This window comes from Rhea americana, unplaced genomic scaffold, assembly GCF_003343005.1.
Source record: "Rhea americana isolate MKP2758 unplaced genomic scaffold, rheAme1 scaffold_85, whole genome shotgun sequence".
NCBI lineage: Eukaryota > Metazoa > Chordata > Aves > Rheiformes > Rheidae > Rhea > Rhea americana.
In genome coordinates, this window is record NW_028187034.1 from 351,960 (window position 1) to 369,038 (window position 17,079).

At 52.0% G+C, this 17,079-nt stretch overlaps 1 long non-coding RNA gene across 1 annotated transcript in view; it reads left to right on the forward strand.

The window, feature by feature from the left end:
- LOC146585073 (uncharacterized) overlaps positions 1–1,157 on the forward strand; it is a 3,345-nt gene extending 2,188 nt beyond the window's left edge. Inside the window, exon 2 of the long non-coding RNA XR_014898065.1 lies at positions 27–1,157. This is a non-coding gene — a long non-coding RNA (uncharacterized LOC146585073). The remainder of the gene's footprint in view (positions 1–26) is intronic.
- The last annotated feature ends 15,922 nt before the right edge of the window (positions 1,158–17,079 follow it).

Genomic DNA, 17,079 nt, shown 5'->3' on the forward strand with positions numbered 1-17,079 from the left:
ACTGCCACCCAATCCTTCCTCCGCAGGAGTTTGCTGCTGATGGCCAGCCAGCGTGCTGCGCTGGACCGAGGAGCGCTCGGCCTGCGGTCGCGGGGTCCCAGCTGGCATCCTGGCTCAGGCGCCTCCGTTCCTTCCACCGCTCCCACATCTCCTGGCAAAGCCTTCTGTGAACCGCTGCCGTAGGACAGCGTTGCCCTCCTCAGGGGTAGGAAGGGGGGGGGAGGTGGGATGCCCCCAGCCACCTGCTTATGTGTGTGAAGCTTTGATGCCGCTTTGCCCTGCCACACGTATTATACCTGCTTTAAAAATAGTGTGCGTGGAAGGAGGAAAAGGGGAGGGACCAACCTCTTTGTATCTTAAAGGAAAAAAGCGTGCTTCAGAAACGTTCCTCCAGCGTCAGGCAGCAATGGAAACTAACGGCCTTTTGGGGTCTTTTCTAGTCTTGGATGTAGGCGTTCAGCTTCAATTTTATTTTTTAAAACCTGCACTAATTTACCTGGTTTCTTAGGAAGAGAAGAGAGATTTTTTTTTTAACTTTTATTTTTTATGGGTTTGTGTTCTTTTTGTTGATGTCCGTTTGTATTGAATAATTTGCTACATTTGTAAAATGTAAGAGGTATATATAATATATGTATATTTCTAACGTAAAAAAATTGTAATTTTTTTCTTTTCAAGATTTTTTCTTAAAAAGAGGAGAGAAAAATATTTTTTCAGGAAAAAAACTTTAAAAAAAAGAAGCAGTGAAGATTCCTTTCTCCCCACTCAGCCTCCCTCCTTTCCCTCCCAGCCTTCTCTGAGGAGTGAATTGACAGTCGTCTTGTGGAGAGAATGAGTGAAAGAGGACAGAAGTCTGTATGTCTCTGAGTGGAGGGTTTCTGTGTGTGCTCTGCTTGGGTTTCTTTCCAAGAAGGGGGCTACTGAGAGGGGGAACCAGGAGGTTGCTGTCTTTCTTTCTTTCTTTTTTTTTTTTTTTTTCTTTAGCGAAGGAGGAATACAATCAGAGTTTTGTATTCAGAATGTTGTGCAATATTTTGGAACGGGACATTGGTGTGTCTAGAGATTTAGTTAAAAACAAAAACAAAAAAGGTTGATCAAATCTGTACAGTTTCTATTGTTCCAGATTTTTTTAAGTTTGTATTAAAAGCATGATACAATAATTGGTTGTTGTGTATTGTGTGCTCRGCGGGGAGAGAACACCTCTGTTGGGCCTCTCCCCGAGAGTAGGCAGTGGTGCTGGTGAAGAGGGAGCGGGCTTCCTTCCCTCCTGCCTTCCTTCCTGCCTTCGGGGGAGCCGCTGCTTGGTGCCTTCCTCTTCCGTGTGAAACCATCAGTCTGTAGCATGTTCGCACTCGGCGGCGGTTTCCCTGTGCTCGGGGCAGCCCAGGGGTGCCGGGGCGCTGAGCAACACGGCGGCGGTGTCTTTCTGACCTCTCCYGCCGCCAAGAATAGCAGTGGCGTAGGAAGAAGGCGGTCTGCCTTGCCTTCCAGGGGCAAAGCCGTGATTCAGCTCCCTGGAGCGAGGCAGCGAGCTGGCTTTCCTTCCCAGGAGGAGAGGCAAYGTGATACTTTGTTTTCAGCTCTTGGTGCTTCAGGGACCTTCAGCAGAGCAACACCACAGCTCCTAAAATAGCAGCCTACCTGCAGCATCTTGTCCCAAATAAAATAGTTTGCCTGCAGCTTCTGCCTGGTTCCCTTTGACCAGGCCTGGCTAGCTGTAGTCAAAGCCTTCCCGAGCAGTGGTTGCTGTGGAGGAGGTGCTGCTTATGTCTTGTTTTCCCTTTTCGTCTTCCCCCCCCCCCCGGCTCCAGGAGCTGAAACCCAAGTTGAGTTTATCCTTGGGCTATTTTGGGTGCCTTTGGAGTAAAGGAAGCCTCTGGAGCAGCGTGTGCCGGTTGTGTCCTCCCTGCTTTTTCATCTTAGATGGCTTCTCGTAGCAGGGTGGCCTTGAGCACRGATAGGAGAACGCATGAAGGGTAATGATGGTCTAGCATTTTGTCTTGCTTTTATCCCTCATTGCTCGGGTTTAATAAGAATTTTTTCAAGGGGTGCTGCCTCTTTCTATTGAAAAGGGGTGAAAACRGTTCTGTGCTGAGGAAGATGCTTACAAGCTTCTTAGCACAGGACACATCTTTCCTTCCCTCTGCTTCTCAAGTGCCACAGCTACCCCAAGCCGTAACAGCCTAGCCATTTTCCTGCCTGCCTTCTGCTCCAGGAGTGGGTTGAGATCCCTACGCTGCCTCCTCAAAAAGCTGTATGAAGTCGCTTATTAAAATGTATTAGAGGAAACTAAATGTGGAGCTGGCTCATGCTAGCATCYTTTCCTGCAGCCCCTCTAGCCTGAATTTCTTCCTGGAAGAGCTCGTGTTGCTTGCCCTTGGATTTCCAAGCCCTAGGAGCTGGGCTGCTGCTCATGCATGCTGCATGCCATGTGACTGTCACACTCTGCTAAGCAACAAAACTATTTTTTCCCCTTTGTGTCTCAACCCCCTTGTAATCATTTATCTAAAGCATGCACAAACTCTTGCCCTTAGACACGTTTCTGGAAATGGAAAATCAAGGCTGAGYGTGTGCCTTGCTGATCCTTGCCCTGCATTTGCTTGGCTCTGGYGCAGCGGGACGCAGAGCCTTTCCCTTTTTGGGCACAGGTAAGCTGAGGGGTAGGTCTGGAGTTGGTTTACAGCTGATAGCTGCGCGGCGTGGGCATGCATCGGGGGAAAGGTTTAGCATCGCCTTATTTCTAGTCAGATACATGGCCCTGCGTTGGCGAGACAGCAAGCTGTGGGGAGGTGAAGTGCCCCTTCCCTCCTTAAAGCAGTCCTCCTGTGTCAGCAGAAGCTGGGAAGGAAGTAGGGCAGGGAGCTCTTTGGAGAGGGTGAGGGCTTTGCCCGCCTTCAGAGGCGGCTGCCGCCGAAAGGCCGTGCCAGAGCCCAACGCTCAGACCAGGGGTGGTGCCCGGGGTGGGGCGTGGGAATAATTGCTGCGTTTGACACCAGGTTTGGGCAAGCGACCAAGTCGGTCCCCAAACAGGGTACGCCAGCAAGGCACGGTAACAAGATGGGACCTGTCTCCTGAAGCCACCGGGTCGTTTTCTTCCGAGCAGGGGCGTGGGGTGTTGTGGAGACGCTCGTCACAGGGGACTCCGTTATTAAGAAGGAAACTTGCAACTTGAGTCAYTGAGCAGGCGGGGGCTCCCACCTGCAAGGAGGAGACAGCTTTGGTWAAAAATGCCTTGCGCTTTTCAGTCTGTGAAAGCAGCAATTTTTGACACGAATCGGGCTGTTCTGGGGGATGGAGGAGGCTGGGGCCTGCAGGAAAGCCTGATGCAAGCATGAAAAGCAGGCTCCAAGATAGCTGCGCTGTGGATTTTATCATAAACACAAGCCCAGCAAAACAACCCAAGTTTGCTCTGGCAGAAGAGAGCGTCTCGCTGCCCCGGAGCCTCTCGGAGATTTGGATTATCGGGTTTGAACAACGCACTGCCCGGGCGGCGTTAACAGCAGGTGCCTCCCACGCCCCGGCTCTCACCAGCCTGCCGGAACCTGGACGTGGAAAAGCACCGCTTGGAGAGGAGCTGGGCACCCGCCGAGCCCTCGGCCTCCCCGGAGGCCCGCGCGTGCTCCCCGCCGGCGCCACCTGCTTCCCCTGGGGGCAAAGGGGGAAGGCTGCGCTGCGGGGCATCGGTCCCCCTTCCTTCCTTCCTTCCCCTCGTGTCTCTYGACCGCGCCGCGGGCTTGGCCTGGCCGGTTCCCGCTGCCGGCAGGGTGCTTTTCCAAGCTCTTCTTGCGTGTTCCCCCGCAGACACAAAGCAACAGCCAGCTCTCTCCAGCGGGCTCTATCTGCCTTCCGAAGTGAGAGCGCGAATGGAAGCCAAGGGACAAAGCCTGGCCAAGGTTAGCGGTGTGTGAAACCTTTCGCTGTGCAGCTTTCCTTTGGTTTCTGTGGCCGGGCTCCAATTTAAACACGGAGCCTGGAACACGCTTGCCTTGACCCTTTCAGGGTTATTCTCTCACTGCTCCCCACCGCTGCAGGCGCTCCCCTGCGCGCACGCCCTCCCGTGAGCACGGCCCCTTCGCCTCAGGGAACCTCGTGTGCTTTTTTAAAAACTGCTGAAGAATTTGCCTTTTATTCCTGCCTCCCCAAACACACACCGTTGAAGCTTAATGCTCTGCTAGTGTGAATGCTGCTTTGTATCTTTACTGGGCAAGGAAGGTTCTCTGGGTAACAGTGAATTTGTGCATGGCCGCAGCCAACAACAAGAATGACTTTACCATGGTAAGGGTGCATGTCAGAGGGGGACATGTTATTTTTCCCCCAAGGAACCCATCACCCACAGAGGCACAGCAGASGGTTAGAAAAATGAGATGTCTGTGAAGAAGGTTCAGGGCCAAATTTCACTTTGCCTTTAGGCAGAGAAGGGACAGGTACAGCCGGAAGCCTGGGGGAGCYCATCGCTTCTTCGCCGAATGGTAAGGAACTGAGTCCTGTCCATGTGTTACTCTGCAGCTGATGAGGCACAGCTGGGTGGATTTGGGGGTGATTTTTGTTGGTCTTGCTCAGCCTGCCATGCTCGTGGCGCAGCGTCAYTGCTGAAGGAAGCAGGTTCCCCGTAAGGGAATGTGTCCCTCCCACCCTGCAGGGTGTTTCCATCAAGGACAAAGTTTTCCTTGCAATGATCAGCCAGTGACAGCTTGCAGAAGGTGTGCTAGGGCTTCCATTTAAAGAAAAAAACAAAACAAAACAAAAAAAAAGGCATACAAGCTAGCATGCAGCAAGGGCAGCAGGCAGTGTTGCTGCAGCTCTCCTGATGACTGCAGCAGGAAGCCCTTCCTCCGTTCGCCTCGCTTTGCCTGCAGAGCACGGTAAATTCATGCAGGGGCCAACTGAAGCTGTTCTCAGCCATGYGCATTGCTGGGTTTCCTGATATTCCTGTGTTCAGCTGTGCCATGACCAGTGCATATCACTGTAGGCTTCGGCACGCCGTTGCACGGCTGTTAACTCCAGCGGTTAATAAGGGCTTTCGGGGCGCTTTGGCAAAGTCTGTAGAAAGCCGGGCCCCGTTCCTCCTCTCAGCCCACGCCGSAGAGCTCTGCAGGGAGAGCTCTCACCCAGCCTCTGCCCAGGGCTGAGGATCCTATACCGTGCCTGTCCTGGGATGTTGCGGGCACAGCTTCTGCAGGCCTGGCGTGGTAACAACCTGAATTGCCTGGGAGTGAGAAACTGGGGAGGTGAATAAGGAATGCCCTGCAAGCAAGGAAATGCCAAGAGCCAGATCTGCTCTTCCCTTCTTGGTGGCTTTTGCCATTCCTGCTGAGCTGCACTGGCACCGATGGAGAGAGGTTTTGCTTATTTTTCCACCTCAACTACCCACCTGCTAACAGCAGTCCTGTTGCAACAGCCCAAGCGGTGGTGCTGGCGTGATACATGGTGCAGCCWGGGGGCTCAGGGGGCACACAGGAGACCCACAGCACAATCCCTGAGAGGCCTTGTCTGCAGGAGGAGCTCTCGGGTTTGCACCCTTGCAGGGACAGGTTGGCAGCACAGCTGGTAGCATGGAGGGAAASGAACAGCACAGGCTGCCCCTCCCCAGTTCAGACTGGTCCAAGGACGGCGGCTCTCAGCTTTGCAGTGAGGGCGGTGAGTCAGGGCAGTGTCACTGTCCCCATGACAGACATGGAGATGGGGAGGAGCCACRATGCAGCCATGGGGAGCACGAGTGAGCGGATAAGTTGGGAGCCGTCCACCCTTCCTGCTACCTCAGGCATTTCCCCACCAGTGCTGTTAAGCGGCCTGTAACAGGGGAAATGAAAAGGTGTGGGGGGCACTGGCCGGAGACACGCTCAGCAAGAGCTGTGTCCTGGCCACCGTGTCACCCATCGGCCACCGGGGAGCTGCTCCCAGCCCGCGTTTACCCCCCACCGTCGGCACTGACGCATCCTCCCACGGGGACGAGGACATAGCAGTCCTGCCAAGGGGTGAGCAGCAGCCGGGGACGACCTTGGCCTCAAGGCAACCATATGGTACCCGGGGAGTCACACAGTCAGGGAAGCAAGCGAGAATGGAAAGGGCTTGACAAATCCAAATTAAAAATAGGATCCAGTCAAACAAACCTCTTGAACCCAGCAAGAGGAGATGGGATGTGGCACTCCAAGGCTCAGCCAAAGGTGTCCCACACTGCGGAGTAAAGCAGTTGCAATATGTAATCAATCACTTTTGGACAGGGCATTGAAAACTATAACCTACATCCTAAGTGTTAGTGTGTCAGGACAAGGAATCACAAGTTTCTGATTTTTAGAAACATAAGCAAAGAAACTCTCCAATATTCAACACCCTAAATCACAGCACAGATCACGCTTAGAAAACCACACAAGAGATAGCTCCTGAACTGGAAACTTGGCCATGAGACTAACTGGTCAATACAAAATCGTCACAGAAAGAGCATTTTATTCTAAAAAGAAATTATTTTTAACCTTAGGGGGAGATATTCTCCCCTCCAAAGGCCCAGTGCTCTTCCTCCCCATGAAAATACTGCTTCTGGGAATTTTTTGCCCTGTCAGTGCACGTAGGAGGAAAGCTTCTCAAAGTCGATGGTTACAGAGGTGATTGCAGGAACTTCAATAACTCCACAGCAAGCAAAGAATAGTACACCATCTAACCAACRCATACTCCCTGAAAGCCTGATCAGWCCAGTATTTATTGCAGGAGGAATAAACATGGCCAGTGACCGTAGCTCTTTGTCCTACAGACATTCAACACGCAGGAAATGTGAAAGTCATGGAGATCTTCCTGCTGTATAGACTTTGTCAGAAAAAAAACTTCAGGCCTCCCACTTTGCACCTTAAAATGCAATAAAAGGACCTAATTGAGTCCATCCAAAGTACGATACAAATAAAAAAAACACACGAGTCCTTCAACCACAAGAAAAAAAAAGAGTAAATACAGGCTACAAGCACAAACTGAACCTTTTCAACAYCCGCTTCAGCAAGGCAGCAGCCCCACGAGCGCTGTCCCGGGGCGCAGGACGTCCCTGGCCGTACTGGGACGAAGCGCTCCTGGAGTGTCACTGACCCGGGCAATCGCTCTCCCAGGACAGTTAGAGCGAGCACAAAACGGCCGCCACGCACGGCTCCTTCGGGGCTGTGGGGGAGGCCGAGAGCAAACACTGGTGTTGCATAAAATCCCCTCCAAAATGGCCATGACCGACTGGATAACGCAGGCGCCGAGCAAACTGGAGCCGGGGCGACGCGTGCGCTCGCTCCAGAAGAGCGGCGGGGACTGAGCACACGAGCCCCGCAGGCCCTCGACGCCCTCCGGGGGCGCCGCCAGCCGCCTCCGCATCCCCGGGCGGCCGCGCTCGGCAGCCCCCGCGTGTCCCGCGTGTCCCCACAGAGGGTGTGCGCGACGCGGGCGGGCGTAACACACGGGCTCCGGCGGCGCGCGAGCGCCGCGGCCTCTGCCCCACACGGCGTGGGGGGGAGGGGAGGGGGCGGGCGGGAGGCCTCGCGAGCGCGCGGTGACGTCACGCCGCGGGCAGCCGCCCGCTCCGCCAAGGGGGCGGGGCAGCCGCGGCCTCAGACGAGCCTATAAATAACGCCGTGACGTCAGCGCAGCGGGGTCAGCCGTTGGCATGCCGGTCGTTGGCGGCGGCGGTTAACCGTCGGCGCGCCGGTGTCCCCGCGGCCGGGCGGGGGGCGGGCGGGTCTTCCCTGAGGGCCGCCGTGGGGCAGGGCAGCTGCCGGGGTGGGGGACCATGAGTTGCTGGCAGCTCCCGGGTCGCTCGGAGGCCTGCGCCCCTGGCTCCTGCTTTCCAGCTCGGTAGCAGGGTTCCTCTAGTGAGGCCCTGACTCAACGTGGAAACGGTGTTTCTCTCCCTGCTRTCCACTCATAACGGAAACCCAAACTAATGCCTCTCCGGCCTGGAGTCACCTCTAAGAGACAGGTTCACTGAGTGCGGGAAGCACACTGAGTTGGGGGTATGYTAGGTGGGTACTGCAGAAATACCCAGAGCACCCACACATTCGCTACAGAGTTTGTTTGCAAGTTCCTAGCCATGCTCTGGACCACTGCAGGAGCTGCGTAGTAAATCCTGCTGCTGATTTGGCGTGAACTGTTAGCCAAAATCCAGTGCCTTTGCTCTGTTACATCTGCTTGAATGATGATCGGTTTTAGGAGTCATGCTACATCTTTGTAGTTCTGGCTGCTTGCAAGCCGGGATCAAAATGCTGCAGGACCAAGAGCCTTTGGCCAGGGACCCAACCCCACCACCCCCGCCAAAAAAAAAAAAAAAAAAAGAAAAGAAAAACATTCCACGACTAAAGCACCATGTCTACTTTCTGCCACTATCTCTCACATAACTCTTGCTGCCTGGCCTCCTTTGCACTGTCCACCTGTAACCTGCATTTTGCAGTCACTTTTAGATGTGTGCAATTGTAGCCATAAATCTAAACTGGAACAAATTTTAGAGCTGCTAGGTGTCAGCAGAGAGGCCCAAAAGAACGCTGGCCTCCTGCCCTTATTTCTGTCCAGTTCTTTCTAGCTGGGGCATATGGAAGGAGCAAAAGGACAAGCTGCTTCCTTGGACTGCACCTGCCTTTGCTTTGTGTCTGTGGCACTTTGGCAATAATGGATGGTTGTGGAGTCCCAAACATTTGTCCCAAAGCTCCTAGCATGCCAATATGCCACTTCCCTTTCCTAGCACATTCTCTATGTGTTACATTTCCAGAGCTTCTCTGAGCCTTTATGTGAATTGGCACTGACCAACTAGTGACCCTGCCTTTGGGGTGGAAGAGGGTGAGAGCCAATTTGACTGACTCAAGCAAAAAAATGACAACTTCAGGCAGCCTCAGAATGACCTTCACCCGAGTATTTTATACGTTGGTATGCCTGAGACAGAAGAATGGACTCTGAGCGCACAGAGTACCTGGCAAGAACTGCTGCTGCTGCTGAAATGTGTGTCTTTCTGCAATGTCTGATTTATCTCGGCCCCTTTGTCACTAAGCTTTCTTGGAAAGCAGGATAAACTTGTTGTACAAGGTCATCTGAGGACCACAACAGTAATCTGCAAAGCATTATCTAGGAAGAGAAGACCTTTATTAGTAACTGCGTGCTGACCCTTCCCTTGCCTGTCCAGTAGAACTTCATAGTCCAGAACCAGTTGGGGCTGGACATCTTTATTTAAAATACCTGGAGTATCCTGTAAAGTTACTCAACCATGTTCTGCAGAGCATGCTCCGTGCACCTAGGGCTGCAAGAACTGGTGGGAGCTGCCCATTACCATGATGAATCCGCAAAACCAAAACCACAGTGTTTTACTGGAGAAGTCAGTATAGCCTAAGCAGTACAGCAAACTTCCTGTGAAAGACGGGCATTTGGGTTCCACAGCCTGGTAGGTAAAAGGAGGCTCATTGTATCTACCCAGATGCAACAACTCCCTCACTGACTTTACTCAAAAAGTGAGGCTTCTTGACCTTCGCAGAATTGGGTACAGGAGTTAGCTGTGATGATCTCATAAAAAAAATACCTTCTCTAGAGTTACTTTTTTTTTCCCATRATAGCTCTCTATTATGCAGGATACAATTACTTTACTCATCTTTCTTAATTTTGTCCCTCTTTCCCTGCAAGGTCTATACACAGAAAAAGGATTTCCTTAAATGCAGCCCATGTTGCTGACCTGTCAACCATATGAATATACTGCTGTTGAGCTCCTCCTGTGCCTGACTAGGCTGTTGGCTACTGTTCTTTACCTGCTGGCCCACTTCACTCCAGCTGCAGGATTAAAACAGCATCCACTGCAGCTGTGCCACATAACTTCTCACTTCTCCCTTGAAGTGTTTCGCCCCCTCTTCACAGGCCCTGGCAACCTGCCATTACCTGTGCAAGGTGGGCTTTCCCTCCCCCTCCCAAATTCAGACTGTTGCCTCCCTAGCATCCTGCTGGGGAGTCTCCTGCTCCAGATGCTGTTGTTACTGCTGGCCACACACAGAGCTAGCTTAAGGTGTCTTGACTGAGTACCTAACCCTGAATTTTGTCTCCCCAAATACAACAGGCTATATCCTACCTGCATAGAAGCTGCTGGATAGCTGAGTGTCCTGAGTTCAGTGAAAGGAGGGAAGATGGGGGGGTGGTAACTGGTGCTCCTAGAGGGAGCCACACTTCCCCTTGGAGGTAAGATCTTGGCAGGATCTTACTCATTCTGTGGTGGCAGAGGCTAAGCCTGGCTTCCCAGGCTCTGCCATGGGCAACGCAGGCTGCAGGGCCATGGCTCTCCACCTTTCAGCCACTCAGAAGCCTCCTGCCCTAGACCAGAGCCTGCTTTGTTTGTGCCTAGAGCTTGTCCTGCCCAATCTTTTGCTTCTGCTGTCATCAGGTGAAGTGTCTTCTTCACACCTTGCCAAGCAAGGAAGGTTGGACCTCGAAAGGATTTAACATTCCTGCTGGCCCATAGCTGCTGCTGTCTGCTCTTACTTGTTTTTCTTTGGCCAGACTAGGCAGGAGGGTGAAGGGATACAACTACATCTCTAACTGTTTTCCATTAAATGCACCTGCTGCCAGAAGCTACAGGACACCTCTGCAGTATGAGAAATTTTCTTGGGTCCCTAGTTATGAGACCAGAAAATGCCACTGTAGATGCCAGGATTTGCCAGGTGAGAACTTACCCACCTGGGGAGCTTCCTTCTCTAGCACCCACTTTCTCTTATTTGTATCTTCTTTTTCTAAATATTTGTCTGGGGGGAGTTTCTTAGGCTGCCCAGCACAAGCCATGAAGAAAGGGGAGTTTTACTCTGGTCTGCACCAACACCTGTGCAACATCCTTATCACTCCACTTCCCAGCTGGTCCCTGAAAGGAGACATGCAGGGAGGGAGATAAAGTTGCTTCCAAGGTGTTTGTCCATTGAGTCCTCTCCCTCATTCTGACCCTCCCACAGAAAGGGCAGAGCTAGCACTAATGCTCAGACTCCCTCAACCTTCTCCTCTCCCTTGCCCCCCCCCATCTTCCTTGGTCCAGCAGATTATTTCCCCCAAACGCAGTGGCCTGATCATAGGACAAAACAGCAGCCAGCAGCAGGGAGAACCTGTGTGCAAGAGTTCTGCGCCCAGTAAGCAGCCACAACTCTTCCTTCAGTACCTCACCTCCCAGGGGACACACTCATCCTGTGCTATTCACCTCTTACCTACTGATTTCCCCTTCCTCCCCCCCCCCCCCCCCCCCCCCCCCCCCCCCCCCCCCCCCCCCCCCCCCCCCCCCCCCCCCGGCCTCCAGTTCATCCTGGCCTTCTCCTCTTCCCATACATGCCTTCCCCAGCTGGCAATGGTGACCCTCCATGCAGCAAAACCGCATTTGCAAAAGTATCGGTATAGCACCTAGCTGGAGCAGCTCATCATTACGTTGTAGTGCAGGGAGCTTCAAGCACAATGAGAACGCTGGTTGCACACTGGCACATCCTGAAGCAGTTGGCTTGGCTGGCAGAGACTTCCCAGCTATGTTAGCGCTGCTGCAATAGCCCAATTACTAGTTCAGGTGTTGCCACCGTCATTGGCTCTGGCCCAAGAGTTAATGACAGAGCAGGTGGCAGATGCAAGGATTGCAGAAGCATAGCTGGAGGTGAGGGGAGCTAGTTCAGAACAGCTTGTTCTGACCAGTCTCTGCTGGCTGACTGGGAGGATAGATTTTGCAAGGTGAATTCTTTTACTGGGAACTCAGCAGCCTGGCTCACTCTGTGGAAGCCTCCTAAACACCCCTCAGCCTTTGAAGGAGTCTGCACCTTCATTTAGTTCTGCCATCCCTCCCAGGATGTCCAAAATTATCCTGGCATCACTGGAGTGATGAGGCCCATGACCACTGGTTTAGGCCAGGAGGAGAATTCATTAAACTCCAGAGGTGTTTAATCAGAAGCGAAGTGGCAATGCAGCTTTGACACATCATGGGTGTTCATACAATGTGATGATAGAGGGGCACAATGTCATTATCTGATGAAAGAGAGGTTTGTCTTAACAGGTTCCTGCACTGTGTCTCTACTACAAATAGCCTGAGGCACTTGGGAATCACAGATCCTAAAGCAAAGCTACAGGGGGAGGCTGAGAGGAATGGAAAGGCTGAAGCATGGCAGCGGAAACGCTGTAGAAGTGTCCGCAAAATGCAGCAAAGAACTTGTAACATGACACGCAGAAAAAGCTAGGAGAGATTTTTCCAAGCGGGTTGAAGAACTAGTTAAAAGAGGCTTAGACCTATGACCAAAGAAGCTGTCGATGTAGTTTGACTCCTGCTGTGCTTACAGAAGGAGGAGTTTATATATTCTTTGTAGGCAAACAGGATTATGTCAAAGTACCTAATGCCATCATTCAGTTTGCTTACTAATGGAAACATTGAATAGGGGCTAATTGCTCAAGCTCAAAGGGACACAGGTTTCTGTGCTCACCACGCTTTGTTATCTATGAGAACAAACTGTTCCTGTAGTGCTCTGTATGAAGTGAAGTGTAGATGCAGCTCTGCTTGCTTATACATGTGTGATCTCTCCACAGAGGAGTCAGCATACATGAAGCTCTGAGCCTTTTCTGGCCAAGCTCTTGTCATTGCCATCCTTCTCCAGGGCCTGCTTCTGCTGCACTGAGTATCAAATCGAGTTGATTTCAGTGGGAGCATTATAGGTACCTGGGTGTCAACCCCCAAGTGGTCTCTAAAGAGAAGGAAACCAAAGGTCTGCTCCTGTTTCTATGTCATGCTGATGCTTTTTCCTCTGATGGCTCCAAAACGACCTTTAAGATTGCACCTTACCACTGAAATACAGCCTCATCTTGGAAAGAGCTGTGTAGAAGTGGGAGTGAGGCAGAGAAGGCAACCATTTCGTACTAATAATGAGTGTCACCGTAGAGAAGGCAAAAATGACTAATTAAAATGTCGGGGAGATAGTCAAGTCATGAGAGCATTACTTAAGTGCAGTTTAGCTGGGTTAGCTGCGATTCACAGCTCTACTATTACAAAAATACCACTGGGCTTAATTCACTAGATGTTGTTGTCAAGGTATCAGGTTAATATCTTACCTGGAAGCAGCTATAGGCTACCTGTCAGCCTCCCTAGACATTGGTTCACAGAAATCCACAGATCATGGCCCTGTTTCCTACGTCACTGGTACCATTTCCAGCAACCATAATATTTTCTAGCCCAGTTCAGGACRGCCCAAGATGTCTCAGCTTGTGAACAGGATCAGTCTGGCGTTGTTCAAGATCTAGGTATTATTATTACTGGAAGCATGATCCCCAAACTCCACTGTACCTCACATAAATACTTCCTCATGTCCTAACTCATCTGCAAAGGTTGAAATCTATCCTGAGCCCTCTCCAGATGCTTTTATGAAAAAGGTGATGAGGAAACCAAATAGTGATGGGTGAAACCTGAGAGAACAGCTTGGTGCTTGTTAACTGAGGATTAAGCCAGACTCAGAGTGGATCCTACACAGCTCCCAAGTGATGGGATGTGTCCCATCATTGCAGTGAAGGTACAGCGTGATCTTACCGGCAGCATCCTAGTGCATGGGGAGCCCTGCAGCACATAGACTTCAGGCAGTGCAGAGAACAGGTGCAATAAACATCAGCCTTTGAAGATTTAATGTAGATTAACCCAGAGGGCTGGTGCCTGAAGCTCTCTGTACACGTTTCCAGGAGCTACAATCCCTCCCCTGCTGTGTCTGTCCCTGCTTTTACAGCTGTAGCAACAAGTAGGGGAGGTCTGATGTAGTGGAGCTGCGTAGGARAAGGGCTTAGCTGAGAGATATTTAAGCTGCCGATGGGTATGGAGCCCAAGATCTCAGATTGGTAGAAATAGTGTTTGGCTATACAGTTTGTAGGAGTTGGAGGGCTCTTTTAGTGACAGCTCAAGCACTGTTTTGAACAGTGGTCAGCACTGACTGGTGAATGAAATGGAGGAGATACAGGGCAATGTGGGAAAAGGAAAAAGGAAAAAATGAGAGAGAAGAAAGAGCAAAAGAAATACAAGGATCAAAGTCTAGCCAAGAGGAAAGCTAAACATAGAAAGGGAGATGGAAGCAGAGGAAATCAAGGAGTAAGACAAAGGGGGAGATGGAAGAGATGCAGCAACTCTCTGCTGCCAGCCAGTAGGAAAACAGCTGGCCAGAGAAAGAAGGCAGGAAGGAGCAGGGCCTGGAGAGGGTAACAGCTCCCATGCCTGGCACATTTTTCTCCCACTGTTATCATCACTTCTTGGAAAAACAAGCTTGGCTTTTTTCTGGAAATGCTTAATGAGCAATTAACACAAATATCTTCCCTGATACCTTCGTAATGCTTTAAAACCAAGCGAGGTATGATTATAGGAGAGAAAAGTGATCCTCTGGGGGTTCTTGGAGGCACTGAACCTCTGTGAAAAAAAAAGACCACCCTTGAAAGCCTAATGCTAGGCTTGTGCAGGAGGCATCACAGACAGCCACACACTGTGGAAGGGCTATTTCAGCACAAGGGGGCCTGGTCCAGTAGAGGGGAAAGTTGTGTATGGATCCTGGCAGCTCAATGTCCTACAGCCAGTGAGAGCAGGGCTGCACTTTCACTTGCCTTGATCTGGAGATCACAGGTGCTTCCTGCTCTGGACCAGAGGAGAGCCCTTTCACAAGGAAACACAACAAAGACCTTCCAGTCTGGTTGGTCTGCATGTGATCCCCCTGCGAAACTCTATTCTGCTCTTTCAGCTTACAGCACATAAAGATGTCATACCCACTAGCGAGGCCTCCTTTTCCATACCCTACACATGCCCAGCCTCACCTCAGCTTGGCCTGCAGCAACTTCCTTTCAGAGCGAACTCTGAAACCTCCTGCTAGGGTGTGACATGAACATGTGGAGGCTGTTATTAYGTCTACTTAGTGGAGCAGGAGAGCAGTGGCAGTGGCAAGGCTCAGCCTAATCAGTGTGAGACTGGGACCTCTTGCTGGCATCTCTAGGAGCTCTGCAGCTGGGTTTGTGCAGTGCTATTCTGCCTCTGGGGRAGCCAGTGGGAAGCAGAAGAGGAATGAACTTCCTTGAACTTGGGCTTATTCATAAGCCAGAAGCCTCCTGACTGGTCCAGCTGAATAATGCTGAGCCAGGAAGGCCATCATTGGGATTTACTTATTGCCCTGAGATGTTAGTCCTAATGACAAATAGCAGGGAGTAGTTAGAATATACCACAAATATTTACTGGGCAAGACATGCATTTTCTTAACCGTTTTTAGAAGTCCTTAGCTGCCTGAAGTTTCAGGATTAGATTCTGGCTCCTGCTGCAGCACCAGGAGACTCCAAGCACAACCCTAGGGCCATCGTAGTGGCTTTGGGTCACACGTCCCTTGCACTGGGTGGCCGCATGGCTTAGAAATCACATGTAGCTCCTGACCASCCCTAGGCCTGCTGAGCCCACAGGTGACAACCTCCTATGAAGCATGGTTGGTTTGTGGTTGTGGAAATCATTTGGCTTTCTTTGAGGCTGAACTGAACTGCTTTGTTCTCTTCACTGAGGAGGGCTGCTGAGAAATGCCAAGGGTTCCCTTTGCTTCAGGAGAAGCTGAACAGGACTCAGTATTTCTTTTGGTGGCTGTCCCTCTGCATGTAAACTCTGGGGTCCAACTGAGCTTTCCTTCTCAGCCTGCACAGCACAGGCACGTGGCTAGCACTCAGAAGACACACTTTAAATAACTGCACCACAATGACTCATGTGTTACCCAAGGCAGTCTGGCTGCTGGCATCAAGCATGAAAGTCGGTGATCTTTGGAAGAAGAGAGGATCCTACAGCGAGCAGACATATGGCTCAGTTCCTGGGCAGAAGGTGGGAGGGGTGGAAGTGTTTCTAGATGAGATAGGCTGAGAGGCTGTGGCTTGCAGGCAGAGCGTGGCAGCCTCCCCACCACTGCCCAGCTCTGTCCTCCTGACCTGCCGCCACAYGCACAGCCCCATTTGCTCTGGAATTTGCTGGAGTCAGCAGTATTCATTGCTCTGGGCAGCTTTGGGAGGTTGGGAATAGGCATGTGGGAGCAGCACTCCAGCACTCGAGCCCAGGCATGGCTGACACGGAGGAGGGGGATGTGGAATGCTGTTCTGCCCCTTTACAGTGCTCGCCCTCAAGCTCTGTAGTACCCAGGAGGAAGATAAGGGTAGGCAGTCCTGATGGCTCCAATGAGCAGTCACCTTTCCCTCAYGCACTTGAATCCTCTTCCATTTCCCCAGCCCCCACTATTCCCCACACTGCCCTTCTCACTCTGCTTCCTCTCAAAACTCTTGCCCCATCCACTCTTCCTCCTTAGCCCCTTCCTCTCACAGCCCCAATGATGCACCATGCACCCCACTCCTCCCCCCTCAGACCTGCTCCTCTCACACCTCCTGCACTCCCCTTCCCCCAACATGTTCCTRTTTCTCCTGGGGATCTGCTCTGGCTCCCCATTCCCCAATGGCCCCTTGCCTCCTGTTGCCAGTGCTCCCCATCACTGCATCTCCCTCTTCTCCTCTGCTGCTTGCACATGTATCTTCCCAGTGGCAAATGGGCCACSCCTCAGGACCTCCTGAGCCTTGCCTGCAGCTGTCCCTGCAAAGCCCCTGGGCTGTTCCCGCAGGCAACCCCCTAGAAGCATCCGCTGCCTCGGCAGCTGCTGGCTGCCTTCTACCAGCAGCCTGTACTGAGAGGTTGACCTTTGCCTGCTGGCTGCACCCTGCTCGCCCTCACCTCCTCCTCRGTCCATTGCTTCAGCTAGGTTGCCCCTCTGCTTGCCATACGCCCTGCCTTTCCTGGCCCGGAGGCCGTATTTGGGAACCCGGCACCTGGGAGCTGCTCAGTATTCATCAACTCTGGCAGGACTGGGGCACAGGCTGTGCAGTGTAAATGTCACGTCTCTCCTTGTTCCCAGCCTGAAGTGATGCCCGCGTGTCTCCCATTATGTAACTCGCAATGTGTACGGGAGCGCGGAGACCTCAGGCTGACTTACGCACACCGAATGACAGCTGCAAAAATGAGAAGGGGTTATTTTTAAATCCCTTCCTCCCTCCCTCCTTCTGCAGCTCTTCCCCTGCCCCAGCCATGGTGTACAGCTGTCYGGGCCAGCCCCCCGGGGCAGTCAG